At 41.6% G+C, this 21,089-nt stretch overlaps 1 protein-coding gene across 1 annotated transcript in view; it reads right to left on the bottom strand.

The window, feature by feature from the left end:
* Positions 1 to 2,085, bottom strand: part of rgs8 (regulator of G protein signaling 8) — a 49,114-nt gene extending 47,029 nt beyond the window's left edge. Inside the window, exon 1 of the mRNA XM_072438395.1 lies at positions 1,836 to 2,085. The gene's annotated coding sequence lies outside the window, so the exon portion shown is untranslated. The remainder of the gene's footprint in view (positions 1 to 1,835) is intronic.
* Positions 2,086 to 21,089: the final 19,004 nt, after the last annotated feature.

Genomic DNA, 21,089 nt, shown 5'->3' with positions numbered 1-21,089 from the left:
AAATCACCTGGTGCATCTGCCTCATCCACGTCACATCAACAAACATGGAGCGTTTTTCAGGTAAATGTTTAGGCTTTTATGGATTTAACCCACAACATGCCCCACATGTGCACAACCAGCCCCACATGTGCACAACCAGCCCCACATGTGCATAACCTGCCCCACATGTGCACAACCAGCCCCACATGTGCACAACCTGCCCTACATGTGCACAACCAGCCCCACATGTGCACAACCTGCCCCACATGTGCACAACCAGCCCCACATGTGCACAACCAGCCCCACATGTGCACAACCAGCCCCACATGTGCATAACCTGCCCCACATGTGCACAACCAGCCCCACATGTGCACAACCTGCCCCACATGTGCACAACCAGCCCCACATGTGCACAACCAGCCCCACATCCTACCACACACATGTGAGCGGCTGGCGAAGCACCGGCGCACAGACCATGTGTCTTCCTGAGGATAGGTGAGTATGGGACGGGCAAATGGCGGGGCTCGTTCAGAATGCCCTGGGTAATAAAATGTAATCATTGGCATGATCACGTTTACCTGTGCTGCTTATATATAAATATATACATACAGTATATGGTAAATATAAACCAGGTGTTCCAGAGAAATAGTTTGAGAACAAAGCAGAAGCAGACCAGGTCATTATAAGCAGTGCACATGTCTAAGGACACATAGGAGCATAAAACACAAGTCCCTCAAGTTCTAAATGTTCATGAATTTTCTGTAAAATCACTGGTGGCACAGCTTCATAAAGTTTTTCTTTGATGTGTATTGTCATTATATGACAGATTTTGGCATCCCAGCTCCACTTGTGAACTGAAATACTCTCTGTTACAGTGTTATTACCTTTAACATTCTGCTTACTTCAGCACAACTGTTTGTGTCAGCGTGATTTCACCTATGATGTTACAGAAAGCCTTTTGCATGTACGTATGATTGATAGCATTAAAGCTTCTCTTCTTAATCCACTGATGTTCAAAATGTCTGAAAGTATTTTCATTTGGCCTGGCAGTCAAATGAACCATCAGTAATTCAGTGATGTTATTATTCAAATCACAACAAGCAGCTCCTCTCAGCTTCTTCAAAAATGTTAAAGTATAATTAAAGTTACTAAAAGTACAATTTGTGGTTAAGTATGTAATATCTGTAGACAAAATGGAAGTCGATGTTTCTCTACGTATTTGTCCAATTTAACCTAAAACTCATGATTTTGCCTTCACCAAAAATGAAAAAATCTCTTATCATGCAGTAAAACCAGACTCTGATATCACTCATGCATGTGAAGGGTTTTCAATGGACAAAACCATTTTGATTTTTAAAAATGTTTTGTGATATTCCGAGGTTTATCCCAGTTTTTCCATAAAAAACAAATTATGTTCCACTTCACTTTTTCCTCCTTTCTGGAAATTCCAATTATTTTTGTGAACAAACTTTTACAGAGTCTATTACATAATCACAAACAATCAAAAATGAAACAGATTTAGAAGTTTGATCATGTATTTCCTTGGATTTTTACATATTTTTGACCGTTTTTCTTCTTCATGAACACACATCTTAGATCATCTGAGCCAAGTCAGATCTCCTCATCCAAAAATAGCATTCATCCAGCTAGTGTGCCTCTGCCATTCATTTCAATCCCCCCTATCAAAAATATTAATAACCATCTAGACCTCGTTATATTATCGGCTTTCTAATCCGCAGTCAGCAACCAAGCCGACCATCAGCAGCAACTTCAAACGCTCGCTACTATCGCCCCGAGAAGCATGTCCATACAATTATATAACGTCCTAAAACAATACCAAAAAAAACGTGCTATACCTGGCGTTGGATGCAGCTACCCCTTCTCCAGGCTGGGATCTGGGCAGCTCAGCGCCCGGTGCGGAGGTGATGGTTGGTTCTGGATTTGGGACCAAAACAATGAACGTAGCGATTTAGCAGGATGGTGGCTGTAGCTAGCAGTGTTGATGATGTTGGTGTTGATGGTGAAGGAGAGAGGGAGGAGAAGCACGCGGCGACATGCTCGACGATGTGTGGATGAGAGAGCGATGGAGGAGGAGGAGGAGGAGGGGGGGGGGGGGGGGGGGGGGATGGAGAGCGAGAGGGGGGGAGGAATGGCTTTGTTTGCTCGGGGAAATCTCCAAGGACGACCGCTGCACATCTGCAGAGGCTCGCCGCTGGAGCTGGGGGTTCAGTTGGAACGGAACGAAACGGAATGAGAGTTAAAACAGACAAACAACGGAACCACAAGAGACAAAAGCTCTCTGTGAAAATGACTATGAAACATTTGTGCATTTGTGATGAAGGCTGAATTCAATGCAGAAATCCTGCCACTTTCATGACTTATTTATGATATTTCAGTCGTTAGTTTACACCATTCTGCATTGTTTTTTAAAATTATGCGTAATCATTATATCTTTGGAATGGGAAAAAATCGTTACTACTTTTACTACGAGATATGTAGTAAAAATCGATAATATGGAAGGAGAAAAGAATAGAATAGTGTATTGTTTACAATTATGATATTTCTGCACTTTTGTTAGTCATTTTATGGCTCTCAGCATAAAGAGAAAGTCCAAAACCAGCCTCTACATAAAATGCTATCATTTGTTGGCATTATATATGTATATTTTTTATGTACATACAACAAAATAGATGTGCAAAATAAATTCAATAGTATTTTGAAGCCATGGGGCAACATCAGTGATGAGGGAGCTGTGGACAGCTAACAATAGGATTTCTATGGCCCATCACAGGACTCTTAAACTTAAAACAGTGCTAACAAATAAATAAACAGGGCTATTGTCAGGAGGTCCCGCCCCAGTAGGATCTGCAGATTGAGAATGACTCTTGGATGAGAGTCAAACTGTGATATCTGAGTTCCCAGACTCGAGCCACAGATTTAGATTGACTCTGGGATGAAAGTCAAAACGTCTCGTTTTTACAGAGTCCAGATGATACAACTGAACCTTTTTCTACAATGGAACGCTCCTGGACGAATGAGGCCAAAATGTTTCAAATGATAATCTTTGCTTAAACACATATTTTTCATGTGCTGAGTTCTTTCATATTGTAGACTTCCTGTAACCGTTTTGTCCACAGTGTCAGCGATGTAATATCCTTCCATGAAACAGTAAGAGTGGGAATATGTGGGTGTCTCACCATTCGATCAGGATTAAGAGGCTCACGAGCTGATAGTGAACGATGCATCGATGCATCTTAATGGTTTGTAGAAAAAGATTCAGTTGTAGTTATCTGGTCTCTGTTGTTATAAAAACAAGACATCTTGACTTGTTCATTGTTCATCGTTTTATGTTGCATTGAATCACAAAGACAAGTTCCTACGTTTGTGAATTCTGTTCATTGACAATGATTCTGATTCTGAAACGGTGTCTTAAAACAGTATTCTACAATCTTTCTACAAAAGAAGACGGATACTTAAAGCTTTGTGTAAGAAAATGTAGATGAGAATTCTGCAAATAAAAGTTTTGTATTATTTTGTCGTTTGAACGTTGAGATGCAGTAACCTATATTTTCAGTTTGTTCTGAAGTGGGACCAGAATCTGTAACGTTGTCACGTCCTGACAGACCTGATCCGGTCTCTCCTCCGTTACTCCTACTGTGAAGTCACACCGGAACCACTGCACTTATCGATCAGCATGAGCTCAGGCCAAGGACAGAGGAGCAACAATCAATGGTGTAAGTCAGAGATAAACCAAGCCAAGACTTCAATACTTAGAAGTCGCTAAATATTCAAAATAGATATAGAAAGGTGCCATCGTTTTTTCTGACAATGTTTACGTGTATTTTAAGCACAACTCATTCAAGTAGAGTCGCAACTGTTTTTGACAGCCGTTTCCCCAAAATGTGAACAGATTGTTCTCTATTTAAAACACAGCAGCCGCTCGGTGGTCGAGTGGATAGCTAGGCCTTGTGAGTTTGAATCACGGTTTGCTGCAAAAAAAAGGGGGAAAAAGGTGAAATACAGCTAGCAGCATGTTAGCATTTAGCCCACAATACGTGTTTAATCAGGTAATTGTTGTCAGTGATGAAAGAGTTCTTCTACATTATAATGAATGGATTACTTCCCCCACAGACATCCGCGTCCCCTCGGATACTGACTGGATCCATTGAGCAAAGTGAACATCCAATCTTGTAGCCTGCACTGGGTGTTTGAATGAACATACATCAAATACATGCTGTGAACTGCTTGTAGTATTGTCATAAACTATATTTAATTTGTAACTAGTGCTATTTTGATAAGTGGAGGCAAAAAGTGACATTTATACTAAAAAATGTGAATAAATAAAATGATTGAAATACAGATTGTTTGTACCACCAGTGTTTCAGTAAAAACCTGTGGGCTCTGTAAGTTATAAGTGAATCACACAATATGCTCGTGATATTTATCGATTAGTCCACATGTCTTCTGTATGGAGCTGCTGCAGTTGTGGCATTACAGATACTTATATAATGTATAGATGAGTCATCTGCACACATACATACACAAATATGTCTTGTTTTATCCTCCATGTTTTCTTGTGGCCTTTAGCCTTTTGTAACGTACGTGCCAAAGCTCATCCCCAACTCATGTTCTTTTACAGTCTTACTGTCAGTATTGAAAAATAATAATAATAACAAGGTCAACTTATACAGTGCATTTTGTAACCTAGTACGTACAATATTTCATGATGGATGTGGGCGTTACATTAAAGAGCAGTTTGTAACATTTTGCTTTTTTCTTTAATTTTTAAGAATAGCTGTATCTTGGTTTCATTGAGTTCACAGGGTAAGGTTTGAATAAGTGTTTCTCTTCTACCTAAACCCTTCCGTTCAACATAAAAAAAAGAATATTGCAATAAATCCTTTTTAAGTTGTAACATAATGATTAAATAAACAAACTAATTAAAAAACATATTTGGAGAAAAAGGACCTTTGAAGTTACAATGTCTTATATAAATAAACCAATGGCTGGATTCATGTAATGATAAAACCCTAACTCTTTAGGAGTAGAGGATACACTTTTGTTCTGAGTTACAAACAAAAAAGAGTTTAAATCAATGTACCTGATGATTAATGGACACCTGTGTAGTGTACTTTGGGCTGCAGCAAAACAGGCAGTAACAAGATGCTCCATTTCTTTTTCATTTTGCCTTTCACTCTCTGTTTTGTTCTGTTTGTGTTTATGAATAAAATGTTTAAAAAAAAGTATTCAAAAAGGAAAAAAAGACAGGAAACACAGACAGGCTTCACTTCCGTCAGTCGATTACAGCCTTCATAAAGTGACTGAAAACCATCTGATGCCTTGTGGATGGACTTAAGTCAGTTTTATGAGTATTGGTATTTGAAAATAAACTTGCTCAAGTATCAGCTGCACCAATCTGTTTTTTACATCTGACAATTTGCTCAAAACGGATAACTACCCACCTATTATTCATATTCATGACATCATACACGAAGCCACAAAAGCTTTCTTGCCCAACATTCCCGTGAGTCAAAGTGGTGAATCGGCACATTTTCCACACCGAGATAAGAACTAGCTGACAATCACTGACACGTGAGAGAGATAAAGACAAAAGCAATGCAATTCTTGAAAGCGTGTGCACGGCGTTTTTTGGACGTAGGAGGAGGAGGAGGCGGAGGAGGAGGAGGAGGAGGAGGAGGCGTTTTGGCACCGAAAAGCGACTTCTCACAGACTATCGAGCGCTAATCAAATTCAGCCGAGATGCGCTGTGCTGCTCCGCCCACTCACACATGCTCCTGTCGCCTGGCCGTTTGTGAAGGCAACACGGAAAATGACCCAAACTGCAGCTGACGCGACAGCCATGACAGTAAACGTGTAAGAAACATGCAGGAGGGGTGTACAAGATTGACACTTTGTCGAAGAACGAAGAACGCGTAAATCATTAGGTAAAGGAATGTGAATATGCACAATGCAAAACAATCAATATGACAACTACCGGTAGTTATTGGATTTAAATGTGTTATTTTGTAAATATGTTGTACTGTGCTGCATGTTGTATGTTTATGTTACTGCCTTTGTCTGTTTCAGGCTCGATGGATTATGGACATGGGATCGGTCACTCTTTCGATGTACCGTAAGTATTTGGTGTTCTGTCATGGTCCTAATTAAGGTATTCAATCAATCAATCAATCAATCAATCAATCAATCAATCAATCAATACTACATTTTGATATTAATAAAATCACTTTTCATGATTTCATTATTCACCATATTTTAAAGACTTTACTCTAGCTGTGTCTGCCACCGGGTTGTCTCCAGGGAGATGTCTTTGCTTTGCTTCGAACGTTGGCATTGAACTTATTGTCTTTCTAAATGGAATCAAGCGGAGATTTAATGAACAAATTAAATCAAATAACACAATAAACTATTGAATGAATTGACATTAAAACTGATTCAACATGTTTTGACACTTACAATGATACATTTAGTCTGCAGTCGGATAACTGGTTACTATGGGGGTCCCAGCCTGAAACGTTTGTTCAAAAGATTCAAAAGATATATTTTGTTTTGAATAGTTAATTGTTATGGTGATTTTTCATAATTCTACATAAAAGGTATGAATGTGACCTTTCAGCATTTCCAATTTGTTACCATTCTAATATGTTCTATTTGCCGTCACATAACATAAACTCTTTGCCTTCACATGACACTGCAGTGGTGATGTCACACACACACACACTCACACACACACACACACACACACACACTCACACACACACACACTCACACACACACACACACACACACACACTCGAAGAGAGTGAAGAGGTCTGCAGGAGAAATAATAACCTGTGTGAATGACACTTCCTGCTCTGACACACCGGAAACTCTTTGTCATGTTCAGAGCAGAGAGAATGTTCCACGAGGACAGCCAGACTGACAGACAAGTTAGTGGACATTACTGCAAGAAAGTGTTTTCATGAGAAATATCTGCTAGGAAAACCCACAGATGCTGTAATGCCCTTTATAACAAACTAAATAGTCGTTTTAACTGGCTCCAGTCTCCAGACATTACAGGTGAAATATTCGTTTGCAAATTCTTCTTCTGTACTTGCATAAAAATAAGAAAAATCTGTGTTATGTGTTTTTATTTATAAGCCGTCCGTAAAACAATCTCCTGATTTGTATGACAGGGTAAAAAACCTTGAATCCGGAAAAAAGGGAAGAGGAGGTTGAGGTTACCTTGTCCCAAAAATGACTTTATTTCAGCTCAGAGCCTTGCTATACTGGTGTGAAGAAGAAGAAGAAGGTGTGAAGAAGAAGAAGAAGGTGTGAAGAAGAAGAAGAAGAAGAAGAAGAAGAAGAAGAAGAAGAAGAAGAAGAAGAAGAAGAAGAAGAAGAAGAAGAAGAAGAAGAAGAAGAAGAAGAAGAAGAAGAAGAAGAAGAAGAAGAAGAAGAAGAAGAAGAAGAAGAAGAAGAAGAAGAAGAAGAAGAACTTCTCAAAAGCCTGTTTGAAGGCCAGTATGTAAGGCCAGACCTTCACTGTTACCATCATATTGGCACTGTATCGATTTCATGTTGCAAAATGGTGTTTTGATTAATGACACGATTCATGACACGATTCAGGCACAGATTTGACATTCTGAATCAGAAGAGTCACGACCCCTGGCTTTGCTCAACTCTGATTCAGGGACGCTCCATGTGTGCCTCGTGAACCTACACCTCCAGTTTCAGCCGTTCAATATGGTAAAGACACAGTGAACCAGACATGTGCTCAGAGCCCTATAATAACCAATAAATCAATTATTAAAGGAAAACCAACCAAAAACCCACCCAAAACATGCACCGCAAGTAAAATCCTCCAGGTCCTGACCAAACCGAGCTCAGGATCTGGAGATGGGTCCTGACAAATGATGACTGTGTAGAACTGCAGCATCATCTGCGCTGTCAGCTTGGCTTGAGGTCCTGGGTGACGATGGTGCAGAGGAAGCGGAAGGAGTCCACGGTGGTGATGGGGGAGTCTGTCAAGGGGAGGGGGGGCTGATTGGCCTTGACTTTCCTGAAGTCCACGATCATCTCCACTGTCTTCTGGGCACTGAACTCCAGGTTGTTACCGCTGCACCAGGACACCAGCCGGTCCACCTCCCTCCTGTAGATGGACTCACCCCCGTCCGAGATGAGCCAGAAGAGGGTGGTGTCGTCCGCAAACCTGATCAGTTTTACCTGATCAGTTTTACAGAGTCGTGGCTGGAGGTGCAGCAGTTTGTGTACAGGGAGAAGAGCAGAGGAGAAAGTACACAGCCCTGTGGAACCCCTGTGCGGACATTCTTCCCCAGCCGCACGCACTGCCTCCGATCCGTCAGGAAGTCAGTGATCCACCTGCAGGATCCTGAAGTAGTGGTCCAGATTCTGCGAGATGAAGTGGAGTGCCAGGTTGATGGCGTCGTCCACAGACCTGTTGGCTCTGTAGGCGAACTGCAGGGGGTCCAGCAGGGGGTCCAGCAGGGGGGAGGTGAAGGACTTGAGGTGGGGAAGGACCAAGCGTTCAAATGACTTCATGACCAAAGACGTTAGCGCCACAGGTCTGTAGTCATGAAGTCCAGTAATCCGAGGCTTCTTGGGGACAGGGACAATGATGGACGACTTGAAGCAGGCTGGGACATGGCATGACTCCAGGGAGGTGTTAAAAATGTGTGTGAAGACAGGAGACATCTATCTTTGTACTTACTTTTTAAAATATTGTTTTCAGTGAGACATGTACAACTCAACATTGTCCTGTAGCCCAAATCCACTGGTTCAGCAGAGGGCACTTTGTTGTGATGACGTACCGTAACGAGGCAAGCAGAAGTCAGCGGACTAGCTTCACTTATTAAGTTTTTGTTTTCTAGTTTTAGAGTAAAATTGTGATTTAAAATATAACATAAACATCCATGTGTGTCATGATTATTATAACTATGTAACAGACAAAAAGATAATGTGTCGTTTCTCCTGTCAGTTAAAACAAACAAAAACAAAAAAAGCTGATTTTTTCTGCCCTGTTTTGCTTCAAAACATTATCCAACTATTTAGATAATTTAAGTTGCCAAGAATAAGAATTTGAATGGAAAATTTAGTTTGTATTTATAGATAAGTGTCAATGGTCTGAACACACACCATTGTATTATTGAAACAAGCACAGAAGGAGGTAAGCACTTAGTCTCACACTTTTTTAAGAGAACATTTGGCAGCAGCTGAGCGGTATAGTGTTCACAGTGAGAGTTACACTTCAGCAGTTCTCGTGTCAACAATTGTAATCATAAAAACTTCAACAGAATTTGCAGGGAGGACACTAGCAAAAAATTGCCTTTTAAAATTGTGTAAGATGCACGTATACAGTATCATCATTCTTCTGAGGTTGGAAATTAGATTTATACTTTGTAACATAACCTACGGTACTTAATAAACAGTTCTTATTTCAATATTGGTCTAAGTCAGGGCTATTCAACTTTATTTTCCAGAGGGCCAGAGTTTTAGGATGCATAACATGCCACTGTAACAACATTTTGGGTTGTTCAAAATATTCCCAACGCTGTTTCAATCAATTGCGTTAATACAGTAAAATAACTACTGACGGCATCGATCTTTGTGAGGAATAACATCGAAAATGCTTTACCCAACTATTTTTCAAAGTTGGTTGTCCTATGTACTGAACCAGAATTCATCCAGGACTAGACTAGAACCAACCAGGTCTGAGCCAGGACTAACCCGGAATCAAAACAGGTCTAAAGCAGAATCTTCCCTGTTTAAATACTGTAAATTTCTACTAGGGTTGCCAAAAAGTATTGAGAATCAGTACTAAAACTAACATAAAAACTAGAATACATACAGTGACTCATTTTACCTTTCCTGAACAGTTTATCAGACTAGTCCCAAATCAAGTCGCAAGTCGATTTTCCAATCAAAAAGCAGAATGAACTCCTCACTTTGGGTTGCCAGATCCTACATTTTGACAAATTAGCAGTTGATTTATTCCTTCTCTCAACAGGTAGCACACACTGACAGTTTCGATATGGGGCGGAGAGAAGCTAAAGAGGCTGTTAATGAAGTGGTTAGCTCAAGGTAGCGGGCATTAGCACCTTGCATGTAAATGATTAGCAGCTTTGGCTAATTGACTGCGGCACTGCGGAGAGAGCATAGTGAGAATCTAGCTGCTAATGGGGGAGATTAGCATAAAAGTCTTTAAGCGTTAATGGAACCAGCTCATACAAGTTGAATTAATAGTTTTGACTAAATATTCATCTGCGACTGTGGAAAAAAGCACACAGGGAAAACTATTTCAACAAAGTATTATTTTCAAAAGTCAATCTTCTAGACACAAAATTGTACAGTATATGTTACACTTCTCGTCTAAACATGTTTGTATTTCCCATTTTCTAACTTGAAATTATGTCTATATTTGGAAAAAAATCAATGGTGGGTATGAACAATAAAAAAATCTATAAATTAGTGTGGTTGGAGATGTTAATCGTCAACGTGGGTTCAGGAACGGGACTACGCCTCAACCTCTACTCCTCCAGTTAACACGCCACACTCTTTAACCACACCTCTAATTACCCAGAAGCCCTATTTATAAGGCCTCTCTGCTCTCGACCCCACCTTCCCTCCACCTTCCCTCCCCATGTCTCTATCATCTCCACCTTAACACATCACCATCTATGCACAGGGTGTTCTGAATCGGCTGGGCTGATTACCTGAGACAGACCCCCCATCCTAAGTCTCTACCCAGCCAACTCTCGTCGCTCCATCGTCGCTCGATTGTCGCTCCATCGTCGCTCCATCGTCGCTCGATTGTCGCTCCATCGTCGCTCCATCGTCGCTCGATTGTCGCTCCATCGTCGCTCGATTGTCGCTCCATCGTCGCTCCATCGTCGCTCCATCATCGCTCGATTGTTGATCCATCGTCGTTGTTATCAAACATTCTTTCATATTCCACAGTTGTGGCGTGGTCCTTGCTAGTGAAGGCACCAATAAGCAGCCTGACAGCTTTGCTAATGGAGCAATGTGTTAGTCGTGAACACAATTTGACCGCAGAACAAATTCAGTGACTTAAGGAGAAGTCTGGATTTTTACCAGTGACGCACCAATCTAGGTACATTTAAACAGGAGGATTTGTGTGCGCTCGGGGAAGATGGTCCCGAAAACAAGATGAATGAAACATGTGAAAAAGTAAAATATATGTTTAGACGGATTACGCAGACATTTTTGCCTAAAGTGTTCCGCAGTATGGCATTGAAATTATCTTTCTTGCATTTATTCACTTAAACATATTCTTATTGCAAAACGGACACATTTTAAAAACTAGAGATGCGATGTTTATGTTGGACTTAGTGTGCCGTAACTTTATTTATGTTTACGCATATGGTGCTCATATGGTGATTATTTTTCATTTCTTGTATTATCGCTACTTTCTTTTGCTCTTGTGCCCCAAGCTGATGTGTTTTGTATGTCTGTAAAAGGAAAAACTTGAAAAGAAAAGATAAAACAGGCAAGTCCTGTTTATTTTGTTGTGTTACTTAAAATAGGAGCGGATGGAGCCTGGTGGAGTATTTGTGGAGTGGTGCTGATTCAGGCTTCACTGTTGTCACATAAACTAAGAGCGTGTGAATCACGGCACTACCTGAGGCCGCTCTCACACCGGAAGAGCCACTCGTCATTGTTTCAACCCAAAACAATGAACTCTGCTCACCTCGGGGAAGATAAGGGTATTCTCTCATGGGAATTAAGGTCAGACTGGACAGACATGGCAAATGCGCACATCACATTTATTTCATGCTGTAATTTTTTACCACTTTGGCATCCTCAAATCCCTATACATCAACACTCACCGATTCACACATATATACACTAATACGCAAACATAGGGAAAAAGACGGATTATTTTATGTTGCCTAAAGTTCATTCACACTCTAAATTGGTGTCTTTATACTTTATGAAAGACACATTTTAGAATCTGTGTCAGCGTCCGAATCAGAATCTTTAGATGACCCACGCGTAGTCTGGTTTTCCAGGGAATGCACAGTAGACTTTCTCACCATGGAGATAATCTCTAGTCTGAACTGCTGAGGCAAGTTGTATGACCAGCCACCTGTAGTGTTTAGTGTGAATAAATAATTATCTTTTCATTGAACTCAAAGTGCTGACCTTCATTTTAGCCTTGTGTAAATCCAAACAGAAGTCATAATCCAACATCAAAATTCTAATAAAATACCATAAAGCACATTTTAAAACTGCCAGTGTTGTGCATACAACAGTACAGTGGAACAATACAAGACACAACATGCACAAAAATACTTGTAAAAGCTTATCTTGATCTTTCTGGGCATATCCAGGAAATGGGGGTCTCTGTATGGAAGGTGGGGCTGGAGGAGATCAAATAAATATGAAGGTGCCAAGCCATTGAGACTTAACAACAATCATAATAATATATTTTTTTACATGTAGAAGCGGCTGAGCTGGGCCTGGTCAATGCCAACGTACAATGAGCTGCAGTAATCAAAGTGTGAGGTCACAGATACATGGATGGTATGCATGCGATGACCATTTGCTCATTTTGAGTTTAGGGCTATAGGACCAGCTTGACTAGTCTGTTTACAAAAGTCTTCTCCGTACAGTTTAGCCACTAGCCCCGCCTGCTGATGTTGGTCTCTCAGTGACGCAGTGACGGGGCTGGGAAGGTCAGTCAAGAGGTCAAATACTGCCTTAAGGAAAACCTGGACTGTTTCTCATGACAATACCCATCATTGCATATAAATAAAACCATATAATAATAATAATAATAATAATAAATATAGCCGCAAGCGGCAATGATCGGCCCTCGCCACGCCGCCGCCACGCCGCCGCCACACCGCCGCCACACCGCAAGAGGAGGGGGCGCTAACGCGCCCCAATTGTCCTTTTATTACGCCTACTGCTGAATCTGTGACGCTGTCACATCTTCTCCCCTTTGTTTTACCATCAAAAAGCTATTTTATTTTGAATTCTTGGCAAAATGTGCGGCTTTGCCGCACAGACACCGTGACTCTTTGAATGAAAATGTGGATAACTTTTGATGGTCCTGAAGATGAGTCACACCAAATTTCAGGTTAATAGGGCTGTCGCCCTGGGAGGAGTTTGCGAAAGTCTAAAGTGTAAACATGTTCTGGCGATTTCCCCATTGGAATAACATGAAAGGTTTCGGTCATCGTTACGGCAACGCCATAACAATTATGACATGGGTCTCATTGACTTTTTTGATGGGGATGCTAAAATTGAGTTGTGTGTCAAATTTCATATAATTTCGCAAAACTAAACATTTAACCTCCATATAAAATCTGTAGGGGGCGCTGTGGCGCCAAATGAATTTATTTCACTTCAAGTAGGTTTAGGGCAAAGAGTTTAACAACTGATTCTAATTTGACGCAATTCGGACTTTATCCGCGCAAACGGCAGAAATTTTAAATATGGGAGATTTCTGAAATTCTAGCTACAGTTTGCGGCTTCGCCGCACAGAGACCGTGAGAGGTATCAATGTAATTTGGATAACTTTTGATGTCCCACTCCTCAGTAGCATTTTTACCAAATTTCAGCTTTTTAGGGCCAACGCCCTGAGAGGAGTTTGTAAAAGTACGACGTTTGGAAAAACTCCGAAGTCATGTTTAGCCATTTTTGAAGCAATATGGCCGACATTTGGTTGGGCGGACGGCGTTTTTTGGGTCATTTCCTATCTCAATGCATTTTTGGTACATTTGGGGGCGCTGACGCGCCAATTTTTTTTATTTTAGAAAAGGGAAATAGCCAGAATGTAGAGAGGCACGATTTTTAGAGGTGTGCAAATTTTCGTCAAAGTTCACTGGGTGAAAAATAGGGGGGTTGGTCCCGAGAAGAATTTTCGGAAAGCGCTCGCGCTTTCCTACCTCATGGTGTGGGTCCCTGGTCACTGACGGGTACTTTCGTTAATTTTGAGTGGGCTCCGCCCACTTTGTGTTTTTGGCCCTCTATACAGTAATAATGTTCAATTTTTACATTACATGCTTATATGCACGGAACATGCAAGAGATGGGGAACGTATTCGTGAGCTACTTAGCGCAAATGAGTGCTTTACATTGGGATGACGACCGCTTTCGCGGTCGTCATCCCAATGTAAAGTGCTCGTTTAGTGCGCACTTTTGCACGGGCTTCGCCCGTTTACAACAGTAATGTTCCATTTTCCTACTACTAATTAGTATGCACGGGGCGTGCATGAGTGGAGGAGTGCGTTAGTGAGTGTTTGGAAGTGGGCGAGCGCTTCGCGCTCGATTTCGTGCGCACTATGTGCGAGATTAATAGGCCTCTCGCCAGCTTGTGGTGCTCGGGCCTAATAATAGAGGCTGGTCAATTGACTTGCAGTTCTAAAAAAATAAAAGAGGTACATAGAAAGAACAGTGGAGTTGTTGAAAATGTGGGTCGGTGAAAACGTGAATTTTCAGAGCATTGGCACCTCGAAAGCAGGACATTAAAAATCATGCATGAATCAAAATAAAATGAATGATGAGTATATGAATGATGAAGGGAAACCAATGGATAAGTCAATTTAGCATAATACTCTATATCTCTTTAAAATGTTTAAAATCATGAATGTAACACTGAGATTGTGTAAACACGTTCATAAGAGAAGCTTCGTTTTGCCACCTGGAAAATGGTTTCTGCCAATCCACTATTGATATCCTCATGCTCGGGTCGCACAATGTGTCAGTACAAACCACAGAAGAACAGATCCCATTAGTACATATTTCCCATCCTTCATTTTTCATGTTGGAGCAGGTGCACCTCCTACACTGCTCTGATTCCACAGACTGTTAGATAATGTTTCCGCTCTTATGAAATCCAACAAATGCACAACTAAGAGGAGACGGTCCTCAGACCACTGCCACATGGTGCAAACTAGGACACTGCTAAAATCAACCATTCACCATTTGTTCAAATTGTTTTATAATCATGAAGGAATAATTGCGGCGCTGGTTTTGTCCTTCGTTTTGCTTTGCCGAACTTGCAAACATAAATGTATTAAAATATTGCGTGATGATGACTCCCTGCAGGCCAGTTCATTTGTGTTTCAGCTATTTTCAACTTCTATTACATCTATTTTTACATGGAAACTTGAATATTGCTCTATTTCTGTGTCAAGAGGTAAACCCATTAACCAGACACAAGATGTAAAATAGATTAAAAAACAAGATTAAAAACAGTAAAGACAGTATCTCCCTTTTCCTAAACTTTTTTCATAATTAACAAATAGTTTATTAAGAATGATTCAGGCTTAGTTAATACTTCATTAAGAGATTTAAGGTTGGGGTATTAATGCAGAAGTTCCTAAGCCTAAATTATTCTTAATGAACAATTTGTTTATTATGAATTAAGTCTTTGTTCATGCTTTATAAAGCCTAATTCAAGTGTAGTTATTATAATCGTAATTTCCCCACTGTTACATACTATTCATTATTCAATTCATATTTCAGTTTGAAGGGCCCGTTTTTATAAAAAAAAAGTTTTTAAATTGCACATGATGCACATTGTGTAAGGGCTTAAATTTAGGCTTAATTCATTTATATTTCTTCTAGATGCACATTTGTGGAACTTTTTTTTTAGTTTCCAAATACAACAAAAGCTCACCGAGGCCACATGTGTCTTGTTTCTCTCGTTTCCCAAGAGAAAATTATGAAACCCTTCCCAGGAGAGAATAGCAGCTTCCAGAACATAGCGTTTGCCAGATATCGGCTCGGAGTGGGCAGCTCAACACGAGAACAAAGTCAAATTCACAAATAAATAAATAAACCACACAAATAAGCATGTAGGGAGCAAGGAACAATGGGTTTATTGGTCAAATTGCGTGCACTTCTTTGTCCACACAAGACTGAAGCGGGCGGTGCTTTACTTCATAACCCTAAGATTTTGCTTCGCCAAAGACCAAGACCAATTTTGAAAATGAACCAAGCTAGGACTGTGCTCAGGACTAGACACCACCCAAGGATAAACCAAGAGAAGACTAATTTTTAAAAAAAAACTAACAAATGTAGCGTAAATAACACATTTATTACGCATTAAAAGAACCAAATGCCACAATAAACATAACATTATTCTAGGATTATGACAAGCTTAACTGGCAAACATTCTCAAGGACTATTTTACTTTAATGCCATACGGTGGAGCATTCCAAGCAAAGCAATAACAGCTCCATGGAGACGAGCAGGTAGAGGACTCTGTGATTTCTGTCACGTCTTTGTGATTTGAATGCATTTTTATCCTTTTTGTGTGAAGCACTTTGAATTGCCTTGTGTACAAATTGTGCTCTACAAATGAACTTGCTTTGCCTTTCTTCTACAAATAAACCTGCCTCTCCACTAGAAAAGTTATTTGGGCGTGTTTCCACTGGTTCACTTTGGATCAGATTGGTCTTAAGTGAACAGAGTGGTACTATTTGTGCTGAGGTCTGGGATGCCAAGGATGGAACAACAGAGCAAGGTGATTGTATAAGAGGGAATGCAGTTTAAGGTGAAAACATGACAGCTATGAACATTATATAAACAGAAAAGAATCATTTTGCACCAAACGCTGATTTGATCTCGTGACAAACCGCCATACTTCCAGCGATGGCATCATTATGTTGCGCCGACAAACTTAGCAAAACAAACCTAGTCATGTTAGCAACAGCTGTTTTCTGTTTATCGACGCACCAGGGCATAATAACATAAAGGTTGTATTTAGCTTTTTGTTAGATGAATCCTGTTTAGTAAGTTTTCTCTCCTCTGAGCTTTGAAAAACATTTGGTTCTGAATTTTGTGTTGTCATAGGAAGAGCGTGGAGATCTTCCGCTCTGTTTTAAGTCCACCACTTATCATCATTCCAATGAGCATTTCTACAGTCAAATCACAATAATGGCAACTCCATCAGCATGTCAAGGCAAGCTGCTGTAGATGGAGCTCTAACTCATTTACTGACGTGGGAAATGCCTGACTGATACATGTAAGGTAATCTGTACTTTTAGTATGTCATTTTAAGTTCTACAACATGAAAAGTAAAAATACTAAAGAGCAGGTTTAAAGGCTAATAACGATACAAATAATGCATAATATTTGTTCTTTAAACCAGTGGAGACACATACTACAGCCATTGCATCTCCTTTACAATAAATACGTCTATGCTCAATTCAGGCTGCCCTTGCTCTACGCCTGCTAAACACATTCAGAACAATTGCATGTACTTCACATACATTTATATAAAAGCATTTTCATACATTCCATGTAAATTTAGATCCAGATCCCAAGAATTTCTTGGAATCTGGTGCATTTGCAGGTGCATTTGCCACTACACATGGAATAATAATTTATTTTGTACAGGACATTCACATTGTCCGCTGTATTTCGAAGACAATAAATGAATAATAGAGGATGTTTGGCGAGCAATCTGAGTCTCATTTCCTCGTGGCGTGGACAGCCGAGTAGTTCTCCCACATGTCAATCATTCCCTGCATGCTACTGCACACCTGCAGCCTCGTTCCCAGGATAGCAGCACGTTTCCCTGGCTGCGCATGCGTGGTTGATGTGCCGGTGTGTTTAGCTAGTTCCTTCAGTGTACAGTACAAAATGACGACAGAGAAAGACTGTGTTCGAGCTCAGAAGTGACGGAAATCTGCGGAGACGAGAGATGCGATGCGATCCGTTGCGCTAATAAACAAAAGCATGTGTCGCAGCGGAGCTGTTGCGTGCTTCCGCACAAGGTTTGATGAGAAAGAACTTGGAAAGAACAGGAGGGTGGGGGGTGAGTGCGCATGTGAGTTCTCAAATCGGCAAAAAATCCTTTCACTGAAAAAATTCACTGTTTTTCTTCTGTTGGATCAGTCCTTGTTTAGAACTGGTTTCAGATTCTAGATCATGAGGATGACCGGTAGTCTTAGACTGGTACATCTCTTTTAATGTGTTTTAGTCTCATCTGCATGACGAGACACCTGTGTGTGGGGGAGGGGGTTAGGGGAAAGAAGTAATGAAGTCTAAAGAGTGAAGTCTAATGAATGAAGTTTAAAGAAGAACAAAGTCTAAAGTCGAACTACAGTAGGTGGCGGTAATGTAACATTTGGATACCAACCGCCATAAAACACCAAAGAGGAAAAAGAAGAGGAAGAAGATGACGCAATTTTTTTGGTCAAGCTCACGATATTGCTGTCAATAAAGCTATAAAGTTACGCCTGGAAATATGCTGCTTGCACAAAGCTAGCAGCTGAAGGTTGTAAATGTCTGGAAGGTAAATACAAAATAAGGAAGCAGGACGGTCCACAGTTACAGTGGCTTTTGTGGTATTACCTCATGTCAAACGTGAGCTGACGGGATAAGGGATGTTAACAAGACAAGCAGATCACACCACCAGGTCAAACCTTTTGTTTTTAATAGGTTAATTCATTTTGGTTTTGTTTGTAAAAACGCCTGCAAATTGGATCCATCGATTTCTTTGGCACATTGTATCTTGTAATTTTCTCAAAATATTTTTTTCTCCATTACATTCTTAGATTTACATGAGTAAACTACAGAAGAAGTAGAAAATGTACACCTCTAAATTTAGGTAAATTTGTCTTCTGTATTTGATCCATCCTTTATTGGCTCTGGGCCAATTTGTCACTTAATTTTTTATTATTGACCCCAAGTTGGAAGATTTTTGTTGGGCCGTGTGACTTTGGCAAGTGAATGAGCAGTGTAGTGCAATGCAGGCTGCATCCTGCCAAAAACCATATAGACTCGGTTGGGCTGTTGTTTTCTAGGATCGTGTTAAGCGGTGTTTGAGCGAGTGTGCCCGGTGGTTGCGGGGCATGGCGTCCCTCTCAGGTGAGGGCAAGCGGCCCACATCACTCAAACATGGGGTCTGAGTTGTGGCTGACCCCCGGTTTACTGTAGAACAGGTGTTGTTGGCCCTGGGGGAGCAGGTGGGCCACGGGAATATCGTTTACAGTTCACAAATGAACAAAGCAGTGGTCGCTTTTCTGCGTGAGATACACCTGGTGCATGACGCGGTCGAAAGCTGGCTGGTGCTGGAGAAGGACTTTGTGTCGGTGTCTCCATTGTTAGTTCCTTCTGTGAGGGTGACGTGTCTGGTGTGCCACCGTTTATCCCCAATGAAAGCATTGAGAGAGAGCTGATCCGTTTTGGTAAGTTAGCGAGTGGGTTGAAGGCGGTGTGTCTTGGCTGTAAAGACGCGAGGCTGCAGCATGTGCAGTCTTTCAGACGTCAATGCTTCCTGTATCTGACTGACTGAGCGGGGCGCTCGAGCTGTCTTTTGCAGTCAAGTTTGAGAACAGGCACTACACACTGTATGTGACCTCAGGGAGTATGAAGTGTTTTGACTGTGGAGGCATAGGGCACAATCATGCGTGGGCCCCGAACCGGGGAGTCAGACCGGGGGGCGGGTGCGGCGGAGGCTCCCCCAGGTGAAACCCCAGAGACAGAGCAGGAGCCTGGGCCCTCTGGACCAGCGGGGGCTCAGAATGAGACGGAGACGTCCAGGGAGTCACAGATGGATGACAACATCACAGAGGTGCAGAGTGAGCAACAACTGCAAGTGACAGACACATTGGGAGAAACTGCAAACAGTGCCCCGTCACAGAGCGCAGCGGAGGGGGCAGCGGAGGGTCCAGCGGAGGGGGCAACGGAGGGTCCAGTGGAGGGTGAAGCAGAGGGGAGCAGTGAGCAGTGTGAGGATGCAGGGGACGGAGGAGAAGAGGACATGGTGGAGGAGGATGATACACTGTCACAGCTCTCAGACATGCTCTCCCTACTCTGTCAAAGACATCAATGACTTTTTGGATGTCACTTATGGCAACAAATCAGTCAACGTGCTAGATTTCTTCCCAGATGCAGATGGTTTTATTAATTCAGTTAAAAGAATAAAGAGGCAAGTTGGCATAGACCAACTGAGTCAAAAGAAAAGGTACTGGTTGGCCAAGCTAGTAGGAAGGATAAAGAAAGACAGAAAGGGCCCACGAGTTGACAAGCCAAAATAATAATGTGTTTTTATAATTGGGGTGTTTTTCTCTGTGTGTTTTTTTTTTTACTGTTTTTCCTTTCCCCCTTTCTTCATATGGAGAGCATTAAAATAGGATCTCTTAATATCAATGGGGGCAGGGACACGGTGAAGCAGGTAGCGGTAGCAGAGATGATGAAAGTGAAGCATATGGATGTGTTGTTCTTACAGGAGACACACAGCATGGCGGACAACGAGGCAGGCTGGAGCAGGATGTGGTCAGGGCCAATGTTCATGAGGCATGGGTCAAATGTCAGTGCAGGAGTGGCAATCCTGCTGTCTGAACGAGTTTGACTGGGCATTGCCAATCAACTGGAGGTGGAGGGTGGCAGGCTCCAGGTAGTGCAGGGGACAATGAGGGACACACATTTTATATTTATAAATATCCATGCACATAACTCCCCTACACATCGAACCCGCACCCGCTACTTTTTCAACTTAGAGAGAAAGGGCTGAGTAGGTAACGACCTAATGGCCAATGGCGAGGTCACAGCTGACCCCTCTTTAATGCGGCAGGAGGCCATAGACTTTTACTCTGAACTGTTTGGGGCCTGTGAGTGTGATGAGGAGAGTCGGAGGCAGATGGCGGAGGGGCTGCCCAAGCTAGAGGAGTGGGAGGCAACATCTCTAGCTTCACCAGTCACTATGGAGGAGATGACCGCTGCAGTGCAACAGCTTAACTGTGGACGAGCCCAGAGAATCGATGGACTACCTCCAGACTTCTATGAAAGATTCTGGTCGGTGTTGGGGCAGGACATACACATGGTCTTCATGTCAGCATTGGCTCTTAGGCAGACTTCCTCTCAGCTGCACTAGAGCGGTCTTGGCACTTCTTCCCAAGAAGGGAAGAAGTGACTTTGTTGGAAAACTGGAGACCAGTCTCATTGCTTTGCACCGACTACAAAATAGTTGGAAAGGTGTTCTCCAATAGACTTTAGGACTATTTGGACTCAATAATCCACCATACTCAAACGTACTGTATCCCAGGCCAGACTATTAGGCCAACCTCTTTCTCATTTGTGATATTATTAATATTGCAGGAGTAAAGGGGT

Source organism: Eucyclogobius newberryi, unplaced genomic scaffold (assembly GCF_026437365.1).
Source record: "Eucyclogobius newberryi isolate DKJ021-1_F unplaced genomic scaffold, fEucNew1.0.hap1 SCAF_9, whole genome shotgun sequence".
Taxonomy (NCBI): Eukaryota; Metazoa; Chordata; class Actinopteri; order Gobiiformes; family Gobiidae; genus Eucyclogobius; species Eucyclogobius newberryi.
This window is presented reverse-complemented; position numbering and strand designations above follow the sequence as displayed.